The sequence below is a fragment of the Acinonyx jubatus genome, chromosome X (assembly GCF_027475565.1).
Source record: "Acinonyx jubatus isolate Ajub_Pintada_27869175 chromosome X, VMU_Ajub_asm_v1.0, whole genome shotgun sequence".
In the NCBI taxonomy this organism is placed as follows: domain Eukaryota; kingdom Metazoa; phylum Chordata; class Mammalia; order Carnivora; family Felidae; genus Acinonyx; species Acinonyx jubatus.
In genome coordinates, this window is record NC_069389.1 from 63,557,028 (window position 1) to 63,571,204 (window position 14,177).

Consider the following 14,177-nt stretch of genomic DNA (forward strand, 5'->3'; position numbering starts at 1 on the left):
AGCTTTCCCCCTGAGATCAGGAACATGACAGGGATGTCCACTGTCACCGCTGTTGTTTAACATAGTGTTGGAAGTGCTAGCATCAGCAATCAGACAACAAAAGGAAATCAAAGGCATCAAAATTTTCAGTGATGATGTCAAGCTTTCACTTTTTGCAGATGACATGATACTATACATGGAAAACCCAACAGACTCCACCAAAAGTCTGCTGGAACTGATACATGAATTCAGCAAAGTCGCAGGATACAAAGTGAATGTACAAAAATCAGTTGCATTCTTATACACTAACAATGAAACAACAGAAAGACAAATACAGAAACTAGTCTCATTCACAATTGCACCAAGAATCATAAAATACCTAGGAGTAAACCTAACTAAAGATGTAAAACATCCGTATGCTTAAAACTATAGAAAGCTTATGAAGGAAATTGAGGAAGACATAAAGAAATGAAAAAACATTCCATGCTCATGGATTGGAAGAATAAATGTTGTTAAAATGTCAAAACCACCCAAAGAAATCTACACATTCAATGCAAAACGAATCAAAATTGCAACAGCATTCTTCTCTAAACTAGAACAAGCAATCCTAAAATTTGTATTGAACCACAAAAGGCCCTAAATAGCCAAAGTAATATTGAAGAAGAAGACCAAAGCGGGAGGCATCACATTCCCAGACTTTAGCCTCTACTACAAAGCTGTAATCATCAAGGCAGCACGGTATTGGCACAAAAACAGATACATAGACCAATGGAATAGAATAGAGACTCCAGAATTGGACCCACAAAAGTATGGCCAACTAATCTTTGACAAAGCAGGAAAGAATATCCAATGGAAAAAAGACAGTCTCTTTAACAAATGGTGCTGGGAGAACTGGACAGCAACATGCAGAAGGTTGAAACTAGACCACTTTCTTACACCATTCACCAAAATAAACTCAAAATGGATAAAGGACCTGAATGTGAGACAGGAAACCATCAAAACTCTAGAGGAGAAAGCAGGAAAAACCTCTCTGACGTCAGCCACAGCAATTCCTTACTTGACACGTCCCCAAAGGCAAGGGAATTAAAAGCAAAAATGAAGTGTTGGGACCTCATGAAGATAAAAAGCTTCTGCACAGCAAAGGAAACAATCAACAGAACTAAAAGGCAACCAACGGAATGGGAAAAAATATTTGCCAATGTCATATCGGACAAAAGGCTAGTATCCAAAATCTATAAAGAAATCACCAAACTCCACACCTGAAAAACAAATAATCCAGTGAAGTAATGGGCAGAAGACATGAATAGACACTTCTCTAAGGAAGACACCCAGATGGCCAACAGGCACATGAAAAGATGCTCAACGTCGCTCCTTATCAGGGAAATACAAATCAAAACCACAGTCAGATATCACCTCACGCCAGTCAGAGTGGCCAAAATGAACAAATCAGGAGACTATAGATGCTGGAGAGGATGTGGAGAAACGGGAACCCTCTTGCACTGTTGGTGGGAATGCAAATTGGTGCAGCCACTCTGGAAAACAGTGTGGAGGTTCCTCAAAAAATTAAAAATAGTCCTATCCTATGACCCAGCAATAGCACTGCTAGGAATTTACCCAAGGGATACAGGAGTACTGATGCATAGGGGCACTTGTACCCCAATGTTTATAGCAGCACTTTCAACAATAGCCAAATCATGGAAAGAGCCTAAATGTCCATCAACTGATGAATGGATAAAGAAGTTGTGGTTTTTATATACAATGTAATACTACATGTCAATGAGAAAGAATGAAATACGGCCTTTTGTAGCAACATTGATGGAAAGGAGACTGTTATGCTAAGTGAAATATGTCATACAGAGAAAGACAGATACCATATGTTTTCACTCTTATGTGGATCCTGAGAAACTTAACAGAAGACCATGGTGGAGGGTAATGAAAAAAAAGTTAGGGAGGGAGCAAAACCATAAGAGACTCTTAAAAACTGAGAATAAAGTGAGGGTTGATGGGGCTTGGGAGGGAGGGGAAAGTGGGTGATGGGCATTGAGGAGGGCACCTGTTGGGATGAGCACTGGGTGTTGTATGGAAACCAATTTGACAAAAATTTTCATATTAAAAAATAAAAATAAAAAATAACAAAGTGGTCTCTAGACATGAGAGTTACCTTAGTAAAATCTGTTGAATACATAAACAGAAAAACAGGAGAACTAGAGCATGTTCAGGATATTATGATCAGTATGTCAAGGAGATTCAAAATCATACAATATAAAGCATTGTTGGAAGAATTAGGTTATTTATTTTCCTAGTGTAAAGATACCCCATGGGAGACCTGAACACAGTCTTCATATGGTTGAAGAATTTTCATGGTAATGAAGGATAACTTCTTGTCTACCCTTGTAAGCAGTAGAACTAGAACTAGTGGGTAAAAGCAATATAAAGACAGATTTAAGTTCAGTATAAGTTTCTGGCAGAACTGTCCAAAGCTGGAATGGGTTGCTTTAGAGTTTTTTACTTGTCGATGGACAATGTTTAGGGTTGGATTTGTATGCGTGTTAGGCAGGCCTGTATTGCATGGAGAATTCAAGAGTTTGTTGGATGATTGGACTAGATGGCCTTTTAGGTCTTTTATACCTCTTAGATATTGTGCTTAATAACTTTTAATTTTTATTTCTGAGTGTAATTTTTTATGAGATGAAATTCAGCTGCAAGACATTACTTGCAGCAAAAGTAAAGCATGATGAAGAACATTGTGTTCTTTACTAAGGAAAAGTATGTGTACCAAATAGTACCTACTGCTTACATATGTCTCTACTGGAAAGACTGATTAACAAATTGATGAATCAGGGTTCTGGTTACATTTTTTTTTCTGTGAGTATAATGAAGTATGTCTCAAAAGCCCAGTACAAATCTGTATCTTTAAGTAGAGGAAGGCATCTCTGAGAGGCCTTGCATTGGGCCTTAAGGCACTAAGCATGCAGGCGAGCATTCCTTAGCCATTCCATCATAGCTTTCTACTTGTTGACCTACCTACAATGTTTTGTTTGTTTCTATACACATATTCAGCAATGATCATTTATATTGGTCACACCTACATAAAGACCCTGATAAAACAACATTGGACCGTTGATAAATAGCAACCATTTATCCTTAGGAATGTATTTTCTCATCCATGAAATGACATTGTAACAGCTACCCTACCTACCTTTCAGAGTTAGGAGATAATGCATATAAACATAATTTGTAAACATTAGAGAGTTGTTGAAATACAATGAATTATAAGTTTGAGTGATTGTAGTCTCAGATAAAATTTCAGTATAACAGTGTTGACTGTGTGCATGGGTTCCATCAGTGAAATTCAAATGTAATTATAAAATTCAAGCAAGTATTTATCACAGAGATTGTAAACAAAACTCTGGCTTTGAATAATGGATGTATAAATAGAAATTGGTATTATTGACTTTCTTGTTTTTCTTGGCTAGAGATATTCCCAATGAAAAACCAGACTTTACATACAGATCCACATTTCCTTATCCACAATTGAGAAATTTGTTTTAAATTTTGAAAATCTAAAATGTTTTCATAATTAATCTTGGTTGCAAACCCTGACCTAACATGAACTTGTTTGGTAGCAAACCCTAGAAATGTGAGGTGTTAATTAGTATATTTATTTATTCCATTTGGTGTGAATAATCAAGTTTCATTGAAAAAATATTAATGTATTGGATTAGAGGATGCTACTCCAAATCCCAATGGAGGTATTATATAATATTTGCTATATACTCTGATATTGCATTTCTAATATCTGAAAAAAATTCTGACATTGAAAAGATGCCCTGTCAGCACCCAAGCATTTCAGATAAAGTACTGTGGTAATGTTTACATAGTCCCATCTTTAGCTGCACTCCCAGTGCACATCTAGCTGTTTTAAAAAATCAGTAGAGACTACTTGATATACAAAGAAATATTAGAAGATAAGAGCAGAGCTTTGTATTGTGTCACAATAACTTTACATTGTTTAAATTATTCTAATTTCTTCCTGAAGATCTTTTGATACCTTCAGTTTGTTCTTACTCATTTCCTTTCCCAAAGTGATATTAAATGGATATTGGGATCTGGATTTTTGATATTAAAATTGTTCACCAAATGTAATCTTTGAGTTTACTCCAGTGAGTATTTGTTTTTAAGCACCAATCTGAATCAGTGAAACAAAAAGGCAAAAATACATATTAAAATCAGGCTGAACCTGCCACTCTAAAATACAGTGTAGCTTTTAAAATATAGCAACATTTTACTGGTAAAACAAGGTGAAGTGAAAAATCCTAGGGAAACTGTTCTTCATCTTGATAAGCCTACTATGAAGGAGATGTTCGTGCTTTTTAACTGAGTAGCTCAAGCTAACGACAGGTAGTTTCCATTCAGGATAGATGTCAATGGGCAAGGATGTATCCACCTATGTACTTCAGATATTGAGTGTTTTTGGTTACTATACTAGAGGTTTATTTTCAGAAACCCATTTAAGAATGATTTTTCACTGTCTATACCATATTCAGTGTTCATTATCCCAATTTCTAACCTTCTGGCTCTTCAGAGCATGATTCCTCTACAACTTTTCTTTGGAGCTCATGGAAGAAATTCAGTGTTTTGTCCTAAAATGTGACAGTTCCCACTCAGTTATTTCTAAAATCACTCCTATTTGAAAAAAAAGTATATTTAATGAATTTTTAAATGTATCAAACTAAGTCAAAAGAGATATGGCACAATTAATCAAGTTGGGAATTGTAACCTTTGGAGTGAATGGGACTTAAATAAGACATTTGGATCACTAAACAGCTACTTAATGATAGTTGTCTTTTGACTTTTGTCTTTTTATTTTCCCAAGACTCCTTCCATCATCTTCTTCACTGTTAAATGTACTGTCTTGTTTTATTACTACATTGTTTTATTTTTTTAAATTCTACTTAAAACCCCGTCCCCCGACTTGTGCCTATTGATCTCTTCGTTAATCCTGGGCTATTATATCTATTACTCTACTCACTAATTTCTTTGTATAATTTGTTCTTTGTTTTTGTCATCTGAATCTTGGGCCTTTTGATTTTCTTTACATTTTTTTTTTTGAGTGAGAATTACATGACTTAATTAAAGCACTTAGTACCTGACACATTATGAGCATTATATAATTTTAGTTATTATTACCACTTAATTACATGTTTAAATGTTCTACACTCAAAAAGTTAAAATTTTAAAGTCTATATTCAGTATGACATATGAAATGTCATGTAACTTATGTATTTTTCCTTTAGAAACTGAACAGATATATTTTCCTATTCAAATTAAGCTCTGATTTAACATGATCTCCTTCATGTACATGATGTATTGTTAGATCTTATTCAAAAATTGTTTCTTCTTCCTCTGACATATACTTTAGTGCCAAGGAAAAATTGAGCAAGTGTCTTGTTTGATCTTTGGCCCTTCCAAAGTGTACTTATTCCCTTCTACATTTCACTGCAAAATGACTACATGGACTATCCAAAACATCTCCTTTGGATCATTGGCTTTCACAGATATTTCCTATCTATAATCTATTTGCTTGCCTATCTTCTCAATTTTGATAATTTCATTAAAAAATTCATAAAAATTTGTCTTTACTATTTTTATTAAAGTCAAAGTAACTTAGGAATGCATTTTTAATATTCAAAATGTCTCATGTAGCTTTGGATTCTTTTGAGATTTCAGACTTAGAATTTCCTTATATAAATTTCTCATTTTAAAATATTTTTATAAGAGCATTAATGATGCAACAGTAATATTCTTGGTCTCCTGGCAACAGTATCCATTGTGTTGTGGCAAGTGAGTTTCAGAGAATGTGGGGAGATCAGTTGATGGGGAACTCTGGAGAAGGAAGTTAATCTTCAGAGTAGTAGTGTTGTTAAATTCAAAAAAGTGTGCTACGAAAAGACACGGTGAGAAATCTCATAAAAAGGGAGTTTAATTACTTTTTCCTTTTAGTTTCAGCTATGAGTAGACATTGAAATTGACATTGTGATTACATTTCATTTGAAAACTTACTTTACTCAACTAAAATATGGACTGAATTTCTTAGAAAATTAGCTGTTTTGTTACTAATTGTGTCTATAATTATAGCTGTGGTAAAAAATAGAACTCAATGTGATGAAAAAGGCATCAGTAATTATTTTTATATTTTACTCTCTGTGCTTATGTCAATGATGATAGATGAGAGACAAAATATAACTGGTATGTTGATGTAGTGTAAAGAATTATGTTTATTCACAACTCCAGGGTAAGGGAATTACAACTTTCTCCAGATTAATCGACTAACACATTTACGTTTCAATAAATAGCCAGATAGTGAATGATTTTGAAAATTTTAACTTCACACATTTCTCAAGTGAAGTATTAAAGTCTGTACCTCACTTTTTTTTAGGTATCAAGTGTGTTTACTACATACCAGTGAAAGAATATTGCAGCCAGGTAATCAAGCATATTTACATATATATTTTTTCTATAATACTGAACTGCCTTTCCAGATTTACTTTTCCTTTTATAAACCACCCATTAGTTGTCTCTTTTGTATAGTCTTGAGGTACCCTTAAAAGTGAACTTTATTTTATGCTAGTAGAAGAATTTAATGGAAGTAAAGTTTGGAAACAATAATCAGATTAATACTTTTAATGTTACTAATGATAAACTTAGTGGATTTCATTAAGACAATTCTACTTTTAAAAAAAAGAAACCAAACAAATGAGGAAACAAGAAAAAAGGAGAAAGACAGGGATACAAACCAAGAAACAGACTCTTAACTAGAGAACAAACTGATGATTACCAGAGAGGAGGTGGGTCGGGGGATGTGTGAATTAGGTGATGGAAATTAAGGGGTGTACTTGTTGTGATGAATACTGGATAATATATGGAATTGTTGCATCATTATGTTGTCACAGTATGTTAACTGTACTGGAATTAAAATTAATAATAATAGATTAATACATTTAATATTATTGATTATAAACTTAGTGGATTTCATTAAGGCAATTCTACTTTAAATTATCAAAGACTGCATTTTGAAATTGTCTCTTTAAAAAATTCCATCCAGGGGCACCTGGGTTGCTCAGTCAGTTAAGCATCCGACTTTGGCTCAGGTCATGATCTCATGGCTCATGAGTTCAAGTCCCAAGTTGGGTTCTGTGCTGACATCTCAGAGCCTGAAGCCTGCTTTGGATTCTGTGTCTCCCTCTCTCTCTCTCTACCCCTCCCCTGCTTGTGCTCTGTCTCAAAAATAAATAAACATTAAAAACAATTTTAAAAATGCTATCCAGCTGTTTTCTCTTGTTAGAAGTAGCTATAAATATGGGAGAAACTATAAGGACCTATATTTCTAGGCAAACCAAGAGCAGAAGGTATTTTTTTAATGTTTGTTTATTTTTGAGAGAGAAAGCATGCATGGTGGAGGGACAGAGAGAGAGGGACTGAGGATCTGAAGTAGGCTCTGTGCTGACAACAGCAAGCCCAATGTAGGGCTTGAACGCATGAACAGTGAGATCATGATCTCAGCTGAAGTCAGATGCTTAACCGACTGGGTCACCCATGGCCTCCAGGGGCAGAAGGTATTCGGTGAGAGAGGGAAGTCTTCATGATGGAGAGACTTAAGGAAAAAAGAGAAAACGAGGGGAAAAAGCCACTTGTTTCAGAAAAACTGCCCTCTGAGCATGAATTTAAGTTTGTGTTTATGTTGCCCATGATTGAAGAGGTATAGGAAGGAGGAGGATATATGGTAGGTGTGTGTTTTGGGGAAAAACATGTCAGACAGTATTTGGGGAGGGTTTTCTGTGTGGGGAGGGAGAAAAAGTAGTAGTATTCCACTGGACAAAGTTCAGCACTAAAGGAAAAAGGAAAGTAATGGAGAGATCACTGGCGTGGGGCAGGTAGGCTCAACACTATAGGCCACCTTAAATTGTGTACCTATAGGTTGCCATAGAAGTGGTCTTACACTACAAGGGGGATTAGCCTGGGAGGAAGGGAAGTTTGTAGGGTAGGTGAGTGGAGCTAGAGGGGTCTGTTGGGGGAAATACTGTCCGTACCCACTTGCCCTTGGACAGCAACAGCTTAGGGGCCCTGGCAGCTGATACAAGTGCTTGCTTTCTGTACACTTTCTTTCTTAATCTCTTTCCTTCCTTCTCCCTTTATTCCTTTCCTTTTAATTCCTACATTTCTCATTCTTTCTCTTTGGCCACCCTTTCCCTTCTTCTCTGTGCTTATCAGCAGCCCCCCCTCCCAAGCCTCATTGTAGCATGACATCCCTGCCCCCCTCCAGTTGTCTGGACAGATTTGAAGAGACCAATAGTTGGTGAAGTGAATTCTTATGGCCAAGAAGGTGCTGTGAAGGGAGAAGGGGAAACAGGCTAACAGATTTTTTTTTTAATACTGAGGCTTTTTCATTGAGCATTTTAGTGAGTTCCTACTTTCCTCCTTCTTCAGGTAGTGTTCCTGAGTCATATGGAAGGTATATATGTTGTTGGCTATAATTCTGGAATCTCTTTTAATCTCCAGAGAATCCTTGATCTGTGTGTGTTGACAGGGTTATCTACAAAAGGCAACAGATCTGGAATGACTTGTAGAATGTTTACCTGGTTACTGGGTTTATTGTGAGAGTCATGGTGAACTGAACAGGGTCAGTGCTAAGGGGATGGAGCTTTGTTCTCACTAGGTTGCTTTAGCTCACAGCTTGCCCAGAAGCCTGTTGTACTTCAGAGCCTTCTCAGTGATCTGTGCACCCTGTCATTCCCTCCAAAGGGAAATAGAGTTCTCTCTGGCTAGCTCCCTTATTTGAGGTTAATGACAGTTTGGAGAGGCAGCAACTCTTTGTATCAGGTACATTAGAAGCAAAAGAAGCCTGATTTGGTTGAATCTGCATAGCTATCAGCCTTTATCAGCCACTTATATAAAGAGCAGAGGGAAAAAGGAAGAAAGAAGTATTACTGAGAGCTCTCTCACTTCCCACTGTAAGGGATTGGCACTAAACCTGAAAGCATTTGGGAGATGATTTCCTTAGAACACTGCATACTTTTAACACTTTGAAGCAACAAATAACATCCACGGCAAGTTAAAAACTATAAACAAACACAAAGTATATTTATGGATTGGGGCAGAATGGGAAGGAAATGATAAGATTTCTCTGGAATTAGAGGCAGAGGTTTAACCTGGGGGGAAGGTAGCTCGTTTTTAAGCTTCTGAGCATCATGCTTTTAAATCCAGAGCTATTTCTCATTTGGCTTTTGTATTGTTTTCTCTAGGTGTCTGGCATGTTGATCTTTTTTTATAAATTTTTTTAATGTTTATTTTTGAGAGAAAGAGACAGATCATGGGTGGGGGTAGAGAGGGGAGAGAGGGAGACACAGAATCCAAAGCAGGCTCCAGGCTTTGAGCTGTCAGCACAGAGCCCAATGTGGGGCACGAACCCATGAACCACGAGATCATGACCTGAGCTGAAGTAGGACACTTAACCCACTAACCCACCCAGGCACCCCTGGCATGTTGATCTTAATTATTCCAATGCACCTTCTATCTTAGCTTTTTAACTTAAAACCCCTCTTTTAGCATAGTTATATCCACATGTAAGAATTTCAAGAACAAGTTATTTCCCTAATCATAAATGGCAGGAAACCAGGAATTCATGTAAATTTTCTGTAAAACCAGTGTTAGAATGAAAATTAGAGCTAAGCAGTGTTTGAAAAGAGATGGTCATAAAGTGAAGAGGATGACAGACTAGGATGTTAATAACGCTAAAATAGAATCTACCTGCCTGCGTTTTTATGAGTATGAGTAGAAACTAGAAATCTTGAACACTTCTACTATCTTTTGGTACATGAGAAGTTGACATTTTTCTACTTCTCGCTCCATGGCCCAAGCCTATTTTTTTGTTGTTGCTTATTTTTGAGAGAGAGAGAGAGAGAGAGAGAGAGAGAGAGAGAGCAAATGGGGAAGGGACACAGAGAGAGAGAGAGAGAGAGAATGAATCCCAAGCAGACTCCAAACTGTGAGCGCAGAGCCCAATGTGGGTCTCGAACTCACGAACTGTGAGATCATGACCAAGAGTCAGACACTCAACCGACTGAGTCACCCAGGTACCCCCAAGCCTAATTTTAAGTCCAGTGACGTCTCTGAGCACTTTGCCACTTCTATTCATTGAAAATAAAGTTATTACACGTGTTTTTAACATAATTAAAACATTTTTTAATTAAGAAAAAAATTTAAATAAACATCTTTTTCTTAAGTTTCATCATTGTCTGAAGTACATTTGTAAGAGGCTATAACTTTGAAAAATGAACCCATTTGTTTTATTAGTAGAATTCTGTACTAATAAAATAGTTTTTGAAGTAATGTAAATTGGAACTGTTATAGCATCAATGTGATGAGATTTATTCTTCAGAACTAAATTTGAAAATGACTAATGCCAAAAGTGAACTGATAGTGAGAAGTCACTTCCAAATCTTTAAATGCTATAGAATTGTAACATCAACAGTGCATTATGGCATAAATAATATACTGTTTTGTGATACAAGATTTGTTCTAGGACTTAAGCACTGTGGTCAATCATATAAAAATTGCATACACACAATAATAGAGGCTTCATATAAGCATTCTAAATTAGATTATAAACAAATATTAGAATTTTTATCTATATTAAAAACTTTGGAAATACACAGCTTCCCTTTCAAATGTTTACACTTTTTCTTTTAAAACATTCATCCTTTGCTAAATTTTACCTGAAATTAAAATTTAGGTAAAATTAATTCTTTGTAATTAAATCTTTTGAATGTAATGGCCTAACAGAAAAATCCACAAAGATGAACACGCAAATACTTTATTATAATCAATGACTTTTAGTCAAGATATTTATTTTTAACAGATTATAAAATAGCTGCCTATTTAGATTGATAAATATATTGTGATTATGATGTTTATAAAAATAATTTTATGGGTTGTCCACAGAACTTAATGTTAGTATTTATTATTAAGAGTGCAATGGAATATTATCCAGCCATAAAAAGAGTGAAATCTTGCCACTTGCAGTGACATGGATGGAGCTAGAGAGTATAATGCTAACTGAAATAAGTCAGTCATAGAAAGACAATACCATATGATTTCACTCATGTGGAATTAAAAAAAAAACGAGCAAAGAAAAATAAAGAGACAAGTCAAGAAACAGACTCTTAATTATTGAGAACAAATTGATGGTTACTAGAGGGGAGGTTGTGGGGGGATGGGTGAAATAGCTGATGGGGATTAGGGAGTGCTCTTGTCATGATGAGCCCTGGGTGATGTATGGAACTGTTGAATCACTATATTATACACCTGAAACTAATATAACACTTCATGTTAACTATACTGGAATTAAAAGAATGTAAAAATGAATAAAAAGAATGAATTTACCTTAAAATATTTTGCATCTACAGTTAGACTCTATACACAGGCTTATTTCTATGTCTCCTTGTAAGCAAAACCTACTCGAAGTTTAGCAGAACAAAGAACTAGTGAATTGAAAGGAAAACTGGTTCTTTTAGAGTTTTTTAACTTCCATCTTACTTTATATACATTTTTAAAACTTCACGTATCCCATTTTAAAACCTTCAGCTATCATCACTTGTGGTGAGCATAGCATAAGTACAGAGAAGTTGAATCACTGTTGTACACCTGAAACTTTCTCTTTGTCTGTCTGTGTATATGTGTCTGTGTGTGTGTGTCTGTGTGTGTGTGTGTATTATTTGTAGGACTACTGGCCAAGGATCACTAGATTACTTGTACATACATTTTTCAAAGAACCCCATCGTTGCATTTTTTTCTTCCTGCAGTTTTACTGGTTGATTCATTATTTTGTTCAATGATAAAATGAAAATTCCTATCTTCATTAAAGGATCCACTGAATCATCACATTAATTCAACTGTATTGCATTCTTGAGGTAGTCTTTCCAGCGTAAGTCTTAAGCCTTTTTTCTCTCTCTTTGGAAATACTATTCTAGTATTAATACAAATTGAAAACAGTGGCTAAGTTTTCCTTTTTGTCCTGTAGTCAGAAGGACCATAAGGTGGTGATAGGGAGAACAATTATGCTTTATTATATAAGTATCTATTTGTAATTCTTTGTGAAATCTTGGCAATTTACTCATCTTGCCTTGCACTCCAGTGAATTTAGCCAATTGAATAATGGAAACCACGTTCTGTGTTTACTATAGTTGGATACATTTGGGGCACACTAATATTAGTTAAAGTAGATGGAAAAAGTGATAGCTTTAAGGATGAGTAAATTGGGACAAGTCAGAGAGAACGAGATTTATATACTCTGCAAAATAGTGAACTACTGCTGATTTCCTCATTTGGAGATGAATAATTAGGAATTTCAGATTTTGTACTTCTGTTTGAGTTTACATGATGCATTATTGAAGGATTTCTGCCTATAATTTGAGCTGTTAGTCTTTGAAAATATAGCTTTATATTTTATGTTCAATAAACATACTTTCAGTAACTAAGAACTGCACTGTATCCAAGGTAAACTTAAGCATTGTGAATGGTTTTGTTGGCATTTTCCCACCTTTAATATGATATCCATCAGTCATCCAAAGTTTATATTTATCCATGCTCTTTGGTTCAGCAATTCAAATTAAATTTTCCAAGTTTTATAATATTTGTTGTTATTGATATATAAGTATTTGATTTTGCTATATGAAGTTAACTGCTGAGCCATAACCCCCACATGAAGATAAGTCTTATTATTTTATTGCCATGTGTGAAATCTGTAACTACAAAATTATATGGATATTGTGCATTATGCTAAAATAGTAGATGTGCCAGGAAAACATAACATTACTCTCAAATCTTGATTATCCATGTTTATAGTGGTGAGCATTGATGGAAGCATATATAGATTCCAGATCAATATAAATCACGTATATTTATTCCATTGTGACATATAGTTCATAATATTTTGTATGCTCATATATGTCTATATGTATATATGTGTTTTTGTGTATCACAGATTTATTTTCATAATTATGCTTTTCTCTAAAACTATTTTTTAAAATTCTAATTTGCATTTCCTGTATATGTAGCTGTAGAGGTGATTGGTGAGATGGTAGCTTGAAATTCCTCAGCTGGTAATAATGTTAATTCAATACAGAAGTAGGCTTGATTTAAAAAGTATGCTTATGGGGGTGCCTAGGTGCCTCAGTCAGTTAAGCATCCAACTCTCAGTTTTGGCTCAGGTCATGATCTCACGGTTTTGTGGGTTCAGCCCTGCATTGGGGGTCTGTGCTGGCGGTGTGGAGCCTGCTTGGGATTCTCTCTCTCTCTGCCCCTCCCCTTCTCATGCTGTCTGTCCCTCTCAAAATAAATAAATAAACTTAAGAAAAAGTATGTTTACATAGTTGTGCATAGAGAAACATGAGAGAAAATAGCGGGTTATCAAAGCTCCAATTTTGATATTTAAGTAATATATTGCTCAACCAAAGACAGTTTTCCTACATTTTAGCAAGTTGGTGTCACTGTTACTTTTGTAACAAGAAATACCAGGCCTAAAATATTCTGTATGTGTATTTTTTTTAAAGCTCTCTAGATAATTCTGAAAAACAGAAATTTGGGTAATTAACACAGGGTATCATTAACATAGGGTAATCAAGCAGCAAGTCTATAGTTGTTCAATGATGATCAATTTCCCTACACTACTTCTCTAGTGTAAGGTAAAGTTAACCTTTGGACAACATCTTTCTTGTCCTTGAAAGATCATAGTATTATTCTGCCTGGGAAACAAAATTCTGACCCTTCCCTTCCTCCTCTTATATCTATGAGCAGATTCAAGATACAAAGTAAGACTTCCTATTTCTTGATTTGAAGGACACCTTTTGATCAAGGACTCCCGCATTCTGACAGTTAACTTAGTCGTGTCTTTGGATGGTTTTATTTGCACATAAATATCCTGGAAACTTCTGTATGGAAAAGAATGCGATAATTTTTTTTTTATTTTTTTAACGTTTATTTATTGTTGAGAGAAAGAGAGAGACAGAGCATGAGAATGGGAGGGGCAGAAAGAGGGGGAGACACAGAATCCGAAGCAGGCTCCAGGCTCTGAGCTTTCAGCACAGAGCCCGACATGGGGGCTGGAACCCAAGAATCGCAAGATTATGACCTGAGCCAAA

The 14,177-nt window shown here is 35.5% G+C and overlaps 1 protein-coding gene across 3 annotated transcripts in view; it reads left to right on the top strand.

Moving 5' to 3' along the window:
- Positions 1–14,177, top strand: part of TENT5D (terminal nucleotidyltransferase 5D) — an 86,172-nt gene that overhangs the window by 63,763 nt on the left and 8,232 nt on the right. The window contains exons 1-2 of one of the 3 annotated variants that reach the window (XM_015085565.3): positions 5,833–5,936; positions 6,419–6,465. The exons of 1 other annotated variant lie outside the window; for it this stretch is intronic. The gene's annotated coding sequence lies outside the window, so the exon portion shown is untranslated. Of the gene's footprint in view, positions 1–5,832; positions 5,937–6,418; positions 6,466–14,177 lie in introns of those variants that run through there. One more of the 3 variants, XM_053201411.1, reaches the window with a different exon arrangement.